At 60.6% G+C, this 16,085-nt stretch overlaps 1 long non-coding RNA gene across 2 annotated transcripts in view; it reads left to right on the top strand.

Annotated features, from left to right (window-relative positions):
- The first annotated feature begins 312 nt into the window (after positions 1-312).
- LOC140392329 (uncharacterized) overlaps positions 313-16,085 on the top strand; it is a 175,179-nt gene continuing 159,406 nt past the window's right edge. Inside the window, exon 1 of one of the 2 annotated variants that reach the window (XR_011935289.1) lies at positions 313-552. This is a non-coding gene — a long non-coding RNA (uncharacterized lncRNA). Of the gene's footprint in view, positions 553-733; positions 817-16,085 lie in introns of those variants that run through there. The other variant, XR_011935288.1, reaches the window with a different exon arrangement.

The following is a 16,085-nucleotide window of genomic DNA, read 5'->3' as shown; positions in this document are numbered from 1 at the left end:
TTTGAACCTGGGCCCTTCGGCCTGGATACTTCTCCCTCAATCGTGAAGGCACTCCTCCAAACTGCTGCTTTCCCATGGTGTTGGTTACTTGTCCTAATGTCTCTTTCTTAGTCTTAGTGTCAGTTCTTGTCTGGAGAATCTGCAGTTGTGAAGCACATTGAGGTGTTTGACTTGGTCAAAGTACTATATAAATGGAAGTTGTCGTAAATTAAAATGTTGCGATGGAGTGACGGTCCATTATTACAAGGTCCGAGCCCAGGCACATTGTCAGGGATAATTCTACATACTCTGTGATTCAGCAACGTATTGTCACACTGCCCATAGGGAAAATATGCCCTATACCCCAGGATTCTGAGCTCTCTTTGATGTGCTTATAAAAATAAACAAAGAGTGAAAACGAAACACAAGAGAGCTCTATGTTTTGCTAGACCCAGTGAATTGTTGCCGTCAGAATTTTAATTCATTAACGATTTATTTTCTGGAATCTCAAATTGTGCCTGCAGCGGCCTACGGGATGGACCCTAACTTTGCTTCGAGGTCTCAGAGTTCAAGGTGAGCTTATTCAATTGTTGTTTCGATTGCTTAGGCCAGCAGTTCAAATTAAATTGCAATTCTCTATTTGCCTACATTGCTAAATCTTCTGTGTTTAACAATTGATGCACTGTTACTAAATTTTAAATCCCAGTTTTGTTCCGTGCCAGTTCAATCTAATCTGTAGCAAAGGTTTGTGCACAGGACTGAACATTTTTGTAGGAATCAGGTCGAGTGCTGAGAATCTCACCATCCAGGAATGAAACTTGGATTTTTAATCGGGTTGTAAGTAATTTCATAAACCCGTCCTTAATTAACCCTTACTTAACTCTCCAATGTTCACTGCTGCATTGCTAAGGAGGTTCATGTTGTGATTGATTTTACTTCTGCAAAAGTAGAAATCCAATTCTTGAGAGTCACAGTTCCAACTTTGCACAGCTGGTGGGGAGCAAAAATGGACAGAATAATGTTGAATAAACATTGCTGGCAGATGAGAGACTCCAGCAATAAGAATTTGCATTAATATGGTGCAGTTAACAAAGTCAAATGTCTCAACAGCTTCACAGGGGTGTTATTGAATATAATTTGACAGCAAGACGCACAAGGAGTTATTTGGATAGGGAGCAGAAATCTTGCACAAAGAAATCCGGGTGCGATTTTCCAGCCTCACAACCGCGTGTTCCTCAGCGACGGGAAGTGGCTCCCCTTTCGCTGGGTGCGAGATTCACTGTTCCTGCCACTGTCGATGGTATTTCCCATTGAAGTCACCCCACACCGCTGGGAAACCCGGGTGTATGCTGCCGGTGGGGACAGAGAATCCCGCGGCCAGCGAACGGCTGGAGGATTCCGGCCTATATCTCAGAGCCAATTGACAGAGAAAAATGTAGACATTTCGAGGTTGAAGACAGTGGGAGTGGGGGAATCTTCAGGGACAGGACATCCCGTTGAATCGGGCATGAGGGTAGAAACGGGATTCTTGCCGGGCCTGCACCCTGCTGAGATTCAGCATGTCGGCCCGAACGAGGTCCCCGCTGGCCCGGATGAGGTCACCAGCCTCCTGGCATGCTCCACTCTGCTGGGATTCTCCGTTCCTTCGCTCCGGCGGGATTCTCCGTTCCTTCGCTCCGGCGGGATTCTCCGTTCCTTCACTCCGGCGGGATTCTCCGTTCCTTCGCTCCGGCGGGATTCTCCGTTCCTTCACTCCGGCGGGATTCTCCCGTCCTTCACACTGGCGGGATTCTCCGTTCCTTCGCTCCGGCGGGATTCTCCGTTCCTTCACTCCGGCGGGATTCTCCCGTCCTTCACACTGGCGGGATTCTCCGTTCTTTCGCTCCGCCGGGATTTTCCCGTCATTCACTCCGGAGGGATTCACCGTTCCTTCACTTCGGCGGGATTCTCAGTTCCTTCGCTCCGGCGGGATTCTCCGTTCCTTCGCTCCGGCGGGATTCTCCGTTTCGTCACTCCGGCGGGATTCCCCCGTCCTTCACACTGGCGGGATTCTCTGTTCCTTCGCTCCGGCAGGATTCTCAGTTCCTTCGCTCCGGAGGGATTCCCCGTTCCTTGAGCGTCATTCTCCGACCCCCCAGCGGGTCGGAGAATGGCCGTTGGCCGCCGTGAATCCCGCCCCCGCCGGTTGCCGAAGTCTCCGAAGGGAGAAAAGTCGGCGGGGCGTTAATGGCGCCGCTGCCGCGGAGAATGTCACGGGTCTGCGCAAGGCAGCCGATTTTGGGCCTGCCGATATTCTCCCTTCCGGATGGGCCGAAGTCCCGTCGACGTGATGACCGTTCACGTCGACGTAAATTAAACCTCCTTTTCATCGGCGTGACCCGGTGCTCCAGGTTCACGCCGACCAGCGTGAGGTGACGGGACAGACTGATAGCCGCCCACTTCACTGACTAGATGGGCGTGGGAATCGGGTAGTATGGGGTAGAATCCCGCGCATGCACAGTGGGGAGAGTCTCTTCCGCCTCCGCCATGGTGGAGACCGTTGCGGAGGCGGAAGGGAAAGAGTGCCCCCACGGCACAGGCCCGCCCGCGGATCGGTGGGCCCCGTTCACGGGCCAGGCCACCGTGGGGGCACCCCCCCGGGGTCAGATCGCCCTGCGCCCCCCCCAGGACCCCCGAGCCCGCCCACGGCGCCTGTGAGGCAGCAGTGCTAACCACTGTGTCACCGTGCTGCCCTGGCACTGTGAGGCAGCAGTGCTAATCACTGTGTCACCGTGTGGCCCAGCGCTGTGAGGCAGCAGTGCTAATCACTGTGTCACTGTGCGGCCCTGCGCTGTGAGGCAGCAGGGCTAATCACGGTGTCACCGTGCGGCCCTGCGCTGTGAGGCAGCAGTGCTAATCACTGTGTCACCGTGCGGCACTGCGCTGTGAGGCAGCAGTGCTAATCACTGTATCACTGTGCGGCCCTGCGCTGTGAGGCAGCAGTGCGAATCACTGTGTCACCGTGCGGCCCTGCGCTGTGAGGCAGCAGTGCTAATCACTGTGTCACCATGCGGCTCTGCGCTGTGAGGCAGCAGTGCTAATCACTGTGTCACCGTGCGGCCCTGCGCTGTGAGGCAGCAGTGCTAACCACTGTGTCACCGTGCGGCCCTGCGCTGTGAGGCAGCAGTGCTAATCACTGTGTCACCGTGTGGCCCAGCGCTGTGAGGCAGCAGTGCTAATCACTGTGTCACTGTGCGGCCCTGCGCTGTGAGGCAGCAGGGCTAATCACGGTGTCACCGTGCGGCCCTGCGCTGTGAGGCAGCAGTGCTAATCACTGTGTCACCGCGCGGCCCTGCGCTGTGAGGCAGCAGTGCTAATCACTGTGTCACCGTGCGGCCTTGGCACTGTGAGGCAGCAGTGCTAATCACTGTGTCACCGTGCGGCCTTGCGCTGTGAGGCAGCAGTGCTAATCACTGTGTCACCGTGCGGCCCTGCGCTGTGAGGCAGCAGTGCTAATCACTGTGTCACCGTGCGGCCCTGCGCTGTGAGGCAGCAGTGCTAATCACTGTGTCACCGTGCGGCCCTGCGCTGTGAGGCAGCAGTGCTAATCACTGTGTCACCGTGCGGCCCTGCGCTGTGAGGCAGCAGTGCTAATCACTGTGTCACCGTGCGGCCCTGCGCTGTGAGGCAGCAGTGCTAATCACTGTGTCACCGTGCGGCCCTGCGCTGTGAGGCAGCAGTGCTAATCACTGTGTCACCGTGCGGCCCTGCGCTGTGAGGCAGCAGTGCTAATCACTGTGTCACCGTGCGGCCCTGCGCTGTGAGGCAGCAGTGCTAATCACTGTGTCACCGTGCGACCCTGCGCTGTGAGGCAGCAGTGCTAATCACTGTGTCACCGTGCGGCCCTGCGCTGTGAGGCAGCAGTGCTAATCACTGTGTCACCGTGCGGCCCTGCTCTGTGAGGCAGCAGTGCTAATCACTGTGTCACCGTGCATCCCTGCGCTGTGAGGCAGCAGTGCTAATCACTGTGTCACCGTGCGGCCCTGCGCTGTGAGGCAGCAGTGCTAATCACGGTGTCACCGTGCGGCCCTGCGCTGTGAGGCAGCAGTGCTAATCACTGTGTCACCGTGCGGCCCTGCGCTGTGAGGCAGCAGTGCTAATCCCTGTGTCACCGTGTGGCCCTGCGCTGTGAGGCAGCAGTGCTAATCACTGTGTCACCGTGCGGCCCTGCGCTGTGAGGTAGCAGTGCTAATCCCTGTGTCACCGTGTGGCCCTGCGCTGTGAGGCAGCAGTGCTAATCACTGTGTCACCGTGCGGACCTGCGCTGTGAGGCAGCAGTGCTAATCACTGTGTCACCGTGCGGCCCTGCGCTGTGAGGCAGCAGTGCTAATCACTGTGTCACCGTGCGGCCCTGCGCTGTGAGGCAGCAGTGCTAATCACCGTGTCACCGTGCGGCCCTGCGCTGTGAGGCAGCAGTGCTAATCACTGTGTCACCGTGCGGCCCTGCGCTGTGAGGCAGCAGTGCTAATCACTGTGTCACCGTGCGGCCCTGCGCTGTGAGGCAGCAGTGCTAATCACTGTGTCACCATGCGGCCCTGCGCTGTGAGGCAGCAGTGCTAATCACTGTGTCACTGTGCGGCCCTGCGCTGTTGGGCAGCAGTGCTAATCACTGTGTCACAATGCGGCCCTGCGCTGTGAGGCAGCAGTGCTAATCACTGTGTCACCGTGCGGCCCTGCGCTGTGAGGCAGCAGTGCTAATCACTGTGTCACCGTGCTGCCCTGCGCTCTGAGGCAGCAGTGCTGATAACTGTGTCACCGTGCGTCCCTGCGCTGTGAGGCAGCAGTGCTAATCACTGTGTCACCGTGCGGCCCTGCGCTGTGAGGCAGCAGTGCTAATCACTGTGTCACCGTGCGGCCCTGCTCTGTGAGGCAGCAGTGCTAATCACTGTGTCACCATGCGGCCCTGCGCTGTGAGGCAGCAGTGCTAATCACTGTGTCACCGTGCGGCCCTGCGCTGTGAGGCAGCAGTGCTAATCACTGTGTCACCGTACGGCCCTGCGCTGTGAGGCAGCAGTGCTAATCACTGTGTCACCGTGCGGCCCTGTGCTGTGAGGCAGCAGTGCTAATCACTGTGTCACCGTGCGGCCCTGCGCTGTGAGGCAGCAGTGCTAATCACTGTGTCACCGTGCGGCCCTGCGCTGTGAGGCAGCAGTGCTAATCACTGTGTCACCGTGCGGCCCTGCGCTGTGAGGCAGCAGTGCTAATCACTGTGTCACCGTGCGACCCTGCGCTGTGAGGCAGCAGTGCTAATCACTGTGTCACCGTGCGGCCCTGCGCTGTGAGGCAGCAGTGCTAATCACTGTGTCACCGTGCGGCCCTGCTCTGTGAGGCAGCAGTGCTAATCACTGTGTCACCGTGCGGCCCTGCGCTGTGAGGCAGCAGTGCTAATCACTGTGTCACCGTGCGGCCCTGCGCTGTGAGGCAGCAGTGCTAATCACGGTGTCACCGTGCGGCCCTGCGCTGTGAGGCAGCAGTGCTAATCACTGTGTCACCGTGCGGCCCTGCGCTGTGAGGCAGCAGTGCTAATCCCTGTGTCACCGTGTGGCCCTGCGCTGTGAGGCAGCAGTGCTAATCACTGTGTCACCGTGCGGCCCTGCGCTGTGAGGCAGCAGTGCTAATCCCTGTGTCACCGTGTGGCCCTGCGCTGTGAGGCAGCAGTGCTAATCACTGTGTCACCGTGCGGGCCTGCGCTGTGAGGCAGCAGTGCTAATCACTGTGTCACCGTACGACCCTGCGCTGTGAGGCAGCAGTGCTAATCACTGTGTCACCGTGCGGCCCTGCGCTGTGAGGCAGCAGTGCTAATCACTGTGTCACCGTGCGGCCCTGCGCTGTGAGGCAGCAGTGCTAATCACTGTGTCACCGTGCGGCCCTGCGCTGTGAGGCAGCAGTGCTAATCACTGTGTCACCGTGCGGCCCTGCGCTGTGAGGCAGCAGTGCTAATCACTGTGTCACTGTGCGGCCCTGCGCTGTTGGGCAGCAGTGCTAATCACTGTGTCACAATGCGGCCCTGCGCTCTGAGGCAGCAGTGCTGATAACTGTGTCACCGTGCGTCCCTGCGCTGTGAGGCAGCAGTGCTAATCACTGTGTCACCGTGCGGCCCTGCGCTGTGAGGCAGCAGTGCTAATCACTGTGTCACCGTGCGGCCCTGCTCTGTGAGGCAGCAGTGCTAATCACTGTGTCACCATGCGGCCCTGCGCTGTGAGGCAGCAGTGCTAATCACTGTGTCACCGTGCGGCCCTGCGCTGTGAGGCAGCAGTGCTAATCACTGTGTCACCGTACGGCCCTGCGCTGTGAGGCAGCAGTGCTAATCACTGTGTCACCGTACGGCCCTGCGCTGTGAGGCAGCAGTGCTAATCACTGTGTCACCGTGCGGCCCTGCGCTGTGAGGCAGCAGTGCTAATCACTGTGTCACCGTGCGGCCCTGCGCTGTGAGGCAGCAGTGCTAATCACTGTGTCACCGTACGACCCTGCGCTGTGAGGCAGCAGTGCTAATCACTGTGTCACCGTGCGGCCCTGCGCTGTGAGGCAGCAGTGCTAATCACTGTGTCACCGTGCGGCCCTGCGCTGTGAGGCAGCAGTGCTAATCACTGTGTCACCGTGCGGCCCTGCGCTGTGAGGCAGCAGTGCTAATCACTGTGTCACCGTGCGGCCCTGCACTGTGAGGCAGCAGTGCTATTCACTGTGTCACCGTGCGGCCCTGCGCTGTGAGGCAGCAGTGCTATTCACTGTGTCACCGTGCGGCCCTGCGCTGTGAGGCAGCAGTGCTAATCACTGTGTCACTGTGCGGCCCTGCGCTGTTGGGCAGCAGTGCTAATCACTGTGTCACAATGCGGCCCTGCGCTCTGAGGCAGCAGTGCTAACCACTGTGTCACCGTGCGGCCCTGCGCTGTGAGGCAGCAGTGCTAATCACTGTGTCACCATGCGGCCCTGCGCTGTGAGGCAGCAGTGCTAATCACTGTGTCACCGTGCGGCCCTGCACTGTGAGGCAGCAGTGCTAATCACTGTGTCACCGTGCGTCCCTGCGCTGTGAGGCAGCAGTGCTAATCACTGTGTCACCATGCGGCCCTGCGCTGTGAGGCAGCAGTGCTAATCACTGTGTCACCGTGCGGCCCTGCACTGTGAGGCAGCAGTGCTAATCACTGTGTCACCGTGCGGCCCTGGCGCTGTGAGGCAGCAGTGCTAATCACTGTGTCACCGTGCGGCCCTGCGCTGTGAGGCAGCAGTGCTAATCACTGTGTCACCGTGCGGCCCTGCGCTGTGAGGCAGCAGTGCTAATCACCGTGCGGCCCTGCGCTGTGAGGCAGCAGTGCTAATCACTGTGTCACCGTGCGGCCCTGGCGCTGTGAGGCAGCAGTGCTAATCACTGTGTCACCGTGCGGCCCTGCGCTGTGAGGCAGCAGTGCTAATCACTGTGTCACCGTGCGGCCCCGCGCTGTGAGGCAGCAGTGCTAATCACTGTGTCACCGTGCGGCCCTGCGCTGTGAGGCAGCAGTGCTAATCACTGTGTCACCGTGCTGCCCTGGCACTGTGAGGCAGCAGTGCTAATCACTGTGTCACCGTGCGGCCCTGCGCTGTGAGGCAGCAGTGCTAATCACTGTGTCACCGTGCGGCCCTGCGCTGTGAGGCAGCAGTGCTATTCACTGTGTCACCGTGCGGCCCTGCGCTGTGAGGCAGCAGTGCTAATCACTGTGTCACCGTGCGGCCCTGCGCTGTGAGGCAGCAGTGCTAATCACTGTGTCACTGTGCGGCCCTGCGCTGTGAGGCAGCAGTGCTAATCACTGTGTCACCGTGCTGCCCTGCGCTGTGAGGCAGCAGTGCTAATCACTGTGTCACCGTGCGGCCCTGGCGCTGTGAGGCAGCAGTGCTAATCACTGTGTCACCGTGCTGCCCTGGCACTGTGAGGCAGCAGTGCTAACCACTGTGTCACCATGCGGCCCTGCGCTGTGAGGCAGCAGTGCTAATCACTGTGTCACCGTGCGGCCCTGGCGCTGTGAGGCAGCAGTGCTAATCACTGTGTCACCGTGCGGCCATGCACTGTGAGGCAGCAGTGCTAACCACTGTGTCACCATGCGGCCCTGCGCTGTGAGGCGGCAGTGCTAATCACTGTGTCACCGTGCAGCCCTGCGCTGTGAGGCAGCAGTGCTAATCACTGTGTCACCGTGCCGCCCTGGCACTGTGAGGCAGCAGTGCTAATCACTGTGTCACCGTGCGGCCCTGCGCTGTGAGGCAGCAGTGCTAATCACTGTGTCACCGTGCGGCCCTGGCACTGTGAGGCAGCAGTGCTAACTACTGTGTCACCGTGCGGCCCTGCGCTGTGAGGCAGCAGTGCTAATCACTGTGTCACCGTACGGCCCTGCGCTGTGAGGCAGCAGTGCTAATCACTGTGTCACCGTGCGGCCCTGCGCTGTGAGGCAGCAGTGCTAATCACTGTGTCACCGTGCGGCCCTGCGCTGTGAGGCAGCAGTGCTAATCACTGTGTCACCGTGCCGCCCTGGCACTGTGAGGCAGCAGTGCTAATCACTGTGTCACTGTGCGGCCCTGCGCTGTGAGGCAGCAGTGCTAATCACTGTGTCACCGTGCGGCCCTGCGCTGTGAGGCAGCAGTGCTAATCACTGTGTCACCGTGCGGCCCTGCGCTGTGAGGCAGCAGTGCTGATCACTGTGTCACCGTGCAGCCCTGCGCTGTGAGGCAGCAGTGCTAATCACTGTGTCACCGTGCGGCCCTGCGCTGTGAGGCAGCAGTGCTAATCACTGTGTCACCGTGCGGCCCTGCGCTGTGAGGCAGCAGTGCTAACCACTGTGTCACCTTGCGGCCCTGGCACTGTGAGGCAGCAGTGCTAATCACTGTGTCACCGTGCGGCCATGCGCTGTGAGGCAGCAGTGCTAACCACTGTGTCACCTTGCGGCCCTGCGCTGTGAGGCAACAGTGCTAACCACTGTGTCACCGTGCGGCCCTGCGCTGTGAGGCAGCAGTGCTAATCACTGTGTCACCGTGCGGCCCTGCTCTGTGAGGCAGCAGTGCTAATCACTGTGTCACCGTGCGGCCCTGCGCTGTGAGGCAGCAGTGCTAATCACTGTGTCACCGTGCGGCCCTGCGCTGTGAGGCAGCAGTGCTAATCACTGTGTCACCATGCGGCCCTGCGCTGTGAGGCAGCAGTGCTAATCACTGTGTCACAATGCGGCCCTGCGCTGTGAGGCAGCAGTGCTAATCACTGTGTCACCGTGCGGCCCTGCGCTGTGAGGCAGCAGTGCTAATCACTGTGTCACCGTGCGTCCCTGCGCTGTGAGGCAGCAGTGCTAATCACTGTGTCACCGTGCGGCCCTGGCGCTGTGAGGCAGCAGTGCTAATCACTGAGTCACCGTGCGGCCCTGCGCTGTGAGGCAGCAGTGCTAATCACTGAGTCACCCTGCGGCCCTGCGCTGTGAGGCAGCAGTGCTAATCACTGTGTCACCGTGCGGCCCTGCGCTGTGAGGCAGCAGTGCTAATCACTGTCACCGTGCGGCCCTGGCACTGTGAGGCAGCAGTGCTAATCACTGTGTCACCGTGCGTCCCTGCGCTGTGAGGCAGCAGTGCTAATCACTGTGTCACCGTGCGGCCCTGCGCTGTGACGCAGCAGTGCTAATCACTGTGTCACCGTGCTGCCCTGCGCTGTGAGGCAGCAGTGCTAATCACTGTGTCACCGTGCGGCCCTGCGCTGTGAAGCAGCAGTGCTAATCACTGTGTCACCGTGCGGCCCTGCGCTGTGAGGCAGCAGTGCTAATCACTGTGTCACCGTGCAGCCCTGCGCTGTGAGGCGGCAGTGCTAATCACTGTGTCACCGTGCTGCCCTGCGTGTGAGGCAGCAGTGCTAATCACTGTGTCACCGTGCGGCCCTGCGCTGTGAGGCAGCAGTGCTAATCACTGTGTCACCGTGCGGCCCTGGCGCTGTGAGGCAGCAGTGCTAATCACTGTGTCACCGTGCTGCCCTGGCACTGTGAGGCAGCAGTGCTAACCACTGTGTCACCATGCGGCCCTGCGCTGTGAGGCAGCAGTGCTAATCACTGTGTCACCGTGCGGCCCTGCGCTGTGAGGCAGCAGTGCTAAACACTGTGTCACCGTGCGGCCCTGGCACTGTGAGGCAGCAGTGCTAATCACTGTGTCACAATGCGGCCCTGCGCTGTGAGGCAGCAGTGCTAATCACTGTGTCACCGTGCGGCCCTGCGCTGTGAGGCAGCAGTGCTAATCACTGTGTCACCGTGCGGCCCTGCGCTGTGAGGCAGCAGTGCTAATCACTGTGTCACCATGTGGCCCTGCGCTGTGAGGCAGCAGTGCTAATCACTGTGTCACCGTGCTGCCCTGCGCTGTGAGGCAGCAGTGCTAATCACTGTGTCACCGTGCGGCCATGCACAGTGAGGCAGCAGTGCTAATCACTGTGTCACCGTGCGGCCCTGCGCTGTGAGGCAGCATTGCTAATCACTGTGTCACCGTGCGGCCCTGCGCTGTGAGGCAGCAGTGCTAATCACTGTGTCACCATGTGGCCCTGCGCTGTGAGGCAGCAGTGCTAATCACTGTGTCACCGTGCGGCCATGCACAGTGAGGCAGCAGTGCTAATCACTGTGTCACCGTGCGGCCCTGCGCTGTGAGGCAGCATTGCTAATCACTGTGTCACCGTGCTGCCCTGCGCTGTGAGGCAGCAGTGCTAATCACTGTGTCACCGTGCGGCCATGCACAGTGAGGCAGCAGTGCTAATCACTGTGTCACCGTGCGGCCCTGCGCTGTGAGGCAGCAGTGCTAATCACTGTGTCACCGTGCGGCCCTGCGCTGTGAGGCAGCATTGCTAATCACTGTGTCACCATGCGGCCCTGCGCTGTGAGGCAGCAGTGCTAATCACTGTGTCACCGTGCGGCCCTGCGCTGTGAGGCAGCAGTGCTAATCACTGTGTCACCGTGCGGCCCTGCGCTGTGAGGCAGCAGTGCTAATCACGGTGTCACCGTGCTGCCCTGCGCTGTGAGGCAGCAGTGCTAATCACTGTGTCACCGTGCGGCCCTGCGCTGTGAGGCAGCAGTGCTAATCACTGTGTCACCGTGCGGCCCTGCGCTGTGAGGCAGCAGTGCTAATCACTGTGTCACCGTGCCGCCCTGGCACTGTGAGGCAGCAGTGCTAATCACTGTGTCACCGTGCGGCCCTGCGCTGTGAGGCAGCAGTGCTAATCACTGTGTCACCGTGCGGCCCTGGCGCTGTGAGGCAGCAGTGCTAATCACTGTGTCACCGTGCGGCCATGCACTGTGAGGCAGCAGTGCTAATCACTGTGTCACCGTGCGGCACTGCGCTGTGAGGCAGCAGTGCTAATCACTGTGTCACCGTGCGGCCCTGCGCTGTGAGGCAGCAGTGCTAATCACTGTGTCACCGTGCGGCCCTGCGCTGTGAAGCAGCAGTGCTAATCACTGTGTCACCGTGTGGCCCTGCGCTGTGAGGCAGCAGTGCTAATCACTGTGTCACCGTGCGGCCCTGCGCTGTGAGGCAGCAGTGCTAATCACTGTGTCACCGTGCGGCCCTGCGCTGTGAGGCAGCAGTGCTAATCACTGTGTCACCGTGCCGCCCTGGCACTGTGAGGCAGCAGTGCTAATCACTGTGTCACCGTGCGGCCCTGCGCTGTGAGGCAGCAGTGCTAATCACTGTGTCACCGTGCGGCCCTGCGCTGTGAGGCAGCAGTGCTAATCACTGTGTCACCGTGCGGCCCTGCGCTGTGTGGCAGCAGTGCTAATCACTGTGTCACCGCGTGGCCCTGCGCTGTGAGGCAGCAGTGCTAATCACTGTGTCACCGTGCGGCCCTGGCGCTGTGAGGCAGCAGTGCTAATCACTGTGTCACCGTGCGGCCATGCACTGTGAGGCAGCAGTGCTAACCACTGTGTCACCGTGCGGCCCTGCGCTGTGAGGCGGCAGTGCTAATCACTGTGTCACCGTGCGGCCCTGCGCTGTGAGGCAGCAGTGCTAATCACTGTGTCACCGTGCGGCCCTGCGCTGTGAGGCAGCAGTGCTAACCACTGTGTCACCTTGCGGCCCTGCGCTGTGAGGCAACAGTGCTAACCACTGTGTCACCGTGCGGCCCTGCGCTGTGAGGCAGCAGTGCTAATCACTGTGTCACCGTGCGGCCCTGCGCTGTGAGGCAGCAGTGCTAATCACTGTGTCACCGTGCGGCCCTGCTCTGTGAGGCAGCAGTGCTAATCACTGTGTCACCGTGCGGCCCTGCGCTGTGAGGCAGCAGTGCTAATCACTGTATCACCATGCGGCCCTGCGCTGTGAGGCAGCAGTGCTAATCACTGTGTCACCATGCGGCCCTGCGCTGTGAGGCAGCAGTGCTAATCACTGTGTCACAATGCGGCCCTGCGCTCTGAGGCAGCAGTGCTAATCACTGTGTCACCGTGCGTCCCTGCGCTGTGAGGCAGCAGTGCTAATCACTGTGTCACCATGCGGCCCTGCGCTGTGAGGCAGCAGTGCTAATCACTGTGTCACCGTGCGGCCCTGCACTGTGAGGCAGCAGTGCTAATCACTGTGTCACCGTGCGGCCCTGGCGCTGTGAGGCAGCAGTGCTAATCACTGTGTCACCGTGCGGCCCTGGCGCTGTGAGGCAGCAGTGCTAATCACTGTGTCACCGTGCGGCCCTGCGCTGTGAGGCAGCAGTGCTAATCATTGTGTCACCGTGCGGCCCTGCGCTGTGAGGCAGCAGTGCTAATCACTGTGTCACCGTGCTGCCCTGCGCTGTGAGGCAGCAGTGCTAATCACTGTGTCACCGTGCGGCCCTGCGCTGTGAGGCAGCAGTGCTAATCACTGTGTCACCGTGCTGCCCTGCGCTGTGAGGCAGCAGTGCTAATCACTGTGTCACCGTGCGGCCCTGCGCTGTGAGGCAGCAGTGCTAATCAGTGTGTCACCGTGCGGCCCTGCGCTGTGAGGCAGCAGTGCCAATCACTGTGTCACCGTGCCGCCCTGGCACTGTGAGGCAGCAGTGCTAATCACAGTGTCACCGTGCGGCCCTGCGCTGTGAGGCAGCAGTGCTAACCACTGTGTCACCGTGCGGCCTTGCGCTGTGAGGCAGCAGTGCTAATCACTGTGTCACCGTGCGGCCCTGCGCTGTTAGGCAGCAGTGCTAATCACTGTGTCACCGTGCGGCCCTGCGCTGTGAGGCAGCAGTGCTAATCACTGTGTCACCGTGCGGCCCTGGCGCTGTGAGGCAGCAGTGCTAATCACTGTGTCACCGTGCGGCCCTGTACTGTGAGGCAGCAGTGCTAACCACTGTGTCACCGTGCGGCCCTGCGCTGTGAGGCAGCAGTGCTAACCACTGTGTCACCGTGCGGCCCTGCGCTGTGAGGCGGCAGTGCTAATCACTGTGTTACCGTGCGGCACGGCGCTGTGGGGCAGCAGTGCTAATCACTGTGTCACCGTGCGGCCCTGCGCTGTGAGGCAGCAGTGCTAATCACTGTGTCACCGTGCGGCCCTGCTCTGTGAGGCAGCAGTGCTAATCACTGTGTCACCGTGCGGCCCTGCGCTGTGAGGCAGCAGTGCTAATCACTGTGTCACCGTGCGGCCCTGCGCTGTGAGGCAGCAGTGCTAATCACTGTGTCACCGTGCGGCCCTGCGCTGTGAGGCAGCAGTGCTGATCACTGTGTCACCGTGCGGCCCTGGCGCTGTGAGGCAGCAGTGCTAATCACTGTGTCACCGTGCGGCCCTGCGCTGTGAGGCAGCAGTGCTAATCACTGTGTCACCGTGCGGCCCTGCGCTGTGAGGCAGCAGTGCTGATCACTGTGTCACCGTGCGGCCCTGGCGCTGTGAGGCAGCAGTGCTAATCACTGTGTCACCGTGCTGCCCTGGCACTGTGAGGCAGCAGTGCTAACCACTGTGTCACCATGCGGCCCTGCGCTGTGAGGCAGCAGTGCTAATCACTGTGTCACCGTGCGGCCCTGCGCTGTGAGGCAGCAGTGCTAAACACTGTGTCACCGTGCGGCCCTGGCACTGTGAGGCAGCAGTGCTAATCACTGTGTCACCGTGCGGCCCTGCTCTGTGAGGCAGCAGTGCTAATCACTGTGTCAACGTGCGGCCCTGCGCTGTGAGGCAGCAGTGCTAATCACTGTGTGACCATGCGGCCCTGCGCTGTGAGGCAGCAGTGCTAATCACTGTGTCACCGTGCGGCCCTGCGCTGTGAGGCAGCAGTGCTAATCACTGTGTCACCGCGTGGCCCTGCGCTGTGAGGCAGCAGTGCTAATCACTGTGTCACCGTGCGGCCCTGGCGCTGTGAGGCAGCAGTGCTAATCACTGTGTCACCGTGCGGCCATGCACTGTGAGGCAGCAGTGCTAACCACTGTGTCACCGTGCGGCCCTGCGCTGTGAGGCAGCAGTGCTAATCACTGTGTCACCGTGCGGCCCTGCGCTGTGAGGCAGCAGTGCTAATCACTGTGTCACCGTGCGGCCCTGCGCTGTGAGGCAGCAGTGCTAACCACTGTGTCACCTTGCGGCCCTGCGCTGTGAGGCAACAGTGCTAACCACTGTGTCACCGTGCGGCCCTGCGCTGTGAGGCAGCAGTGCTAATCACTGTGTCACCGTGCGGCCCTGCTCTGTGAGGCAGCAGTGCTAATCACTGTGTCACCGTGCGGCCCTGCGCTGTGAGGCAGCAGTGCTAATCATTGTGTCACCATGCGGCCCTGCGCTGTGAGGCAGCAGTGCTAATCACTGTGTCACCATGCGGCCCTGCGCTGTGAGGCAGCAGTGCTAATCACTGTGTCACAATGCGGCCCTGCGCTCTGAGGCAGCAGTGCTAATCACTGTGTCACCGTGCGTCCCTGCGCTGTGAGGCAGCAGTGCTAATCACTGTGTCACCATGCGGCCCTGCGCTGTGAGGCAGCAGTGCTAATCACTGTGTCACCGTGCGGCCCTGCACTGTGAGGCAGCAGTGCTAATCACTGTGTCACCGTGCGGCCCTGGCGCTGTGAGGCAGCAGTGCTAATCACTGTGTCACCGTGCGGCCCTGGCGCTGTGAGGCAGCAGTGCTAATCACTGTGTCACCGTGCGGCCCTGCGCTGTGAGGCAGCAGTGCTAATCACTGTGTCACCGTGCGGCCCTGCGCTGTGAGGCAGCAGTGCTAATCACTGTGTCACCGTGCGGCCCTGGCGCTGTCAGGCAGCAGTGCTAATCACTGTGTCACCGTGCGGCCCTGCGCTGTGAGGCAGCAGTGCTAATCACTGTGTCACCGTGCGGCCCTGCGCTGTGAGGCAGCAGTGCTAATCATTGTGTCACCGTGCGGCCCTGCGCTGTGAGGCAGCAGTGCTAATCACTGTGTCACCGTGCTGCCCTGCGCTGTGAGGCAGCAGTGCTAATCACTGTGTCACCGTACGGCCCTGCGCTGTTAGGCAGCAGTGCTAATCACTGTGTCACCGTGCTGCCCTGCGCTGTGAGGCAGCAGTGCTAATCACTGTGTCACCGTGCGGCCCTGGCGCTGTGAGGCAGCAGTGCTAATCACTGTGTCACCGTGCGGCCCTGCGCTGTGAGGCAGCAGTGCTAATCACTGTGTCACCGTGCGGCCCTGCGCTGTGAGGCAGCAGTGCTAATCACTGTGTCACCGTGCGGCCCTGGCGCTGTCAGGCAGCAGTGCTAATCACTGTGTCACCGTGCGGCCCTGCGCTGTGAGGCAGCAGTGCTAATCACTGTGTCACCGTGCGGCCCTGCGCTGTGAGGCAGCAGTGCTAATCATTGTGTCACCGTGCGGCCCTGCGCTGTGAGGCAGCAGTGCTAATCACTGTGTCACCGTGCTGCCCTGCGCTGTGAGGCAGCAGTGCTAATCACTGTCTCACCGTACGGCCCTGCGCTGTTAGGCAGCAGTGCTAATCACTGTGTCACCGTGCTGCCCTGCGCTGTGAGGCAGCAGTGCTAATCACTGTGTCACCGTGCGGCCCTGCGCTGTGAGGCAGCAGTGCTAATCAGTGTGTCACCGTGCGGCCCTGCGCTGTGAGGCAGCAGTGCTAATCACTGTGTCACCGTGCCGCCCTGGCACTGTGAGGCAGCAGTGCTAATCACAGTGTCACCGTGCGGCCCTGCGCTGT

The sequence above is a fragment of the Scyliorhinus torazame genome, chromosome 16, assembly GCF_047496885.1.
Source record: "Scyliorhinus torazame isolate Kashiwa2021f chromosome 16, sScyTor2.1, whole genome shotgun sequence".
In the NCBI taxonomy this organism is placed as follows: domain Eukaryota; kingdom Metazoa; phylum Chordata; class Chondrichthyes; order Carcharhiniformes; family Scyliorhinidae; genus Scyliorhinus; species Scyliorhinus torazame.
The sequence above is the reverse complement of the archived record's forward strand: the minus strand, read 5'-3'. Positions and strand labels throughout refer to the sequence as shown.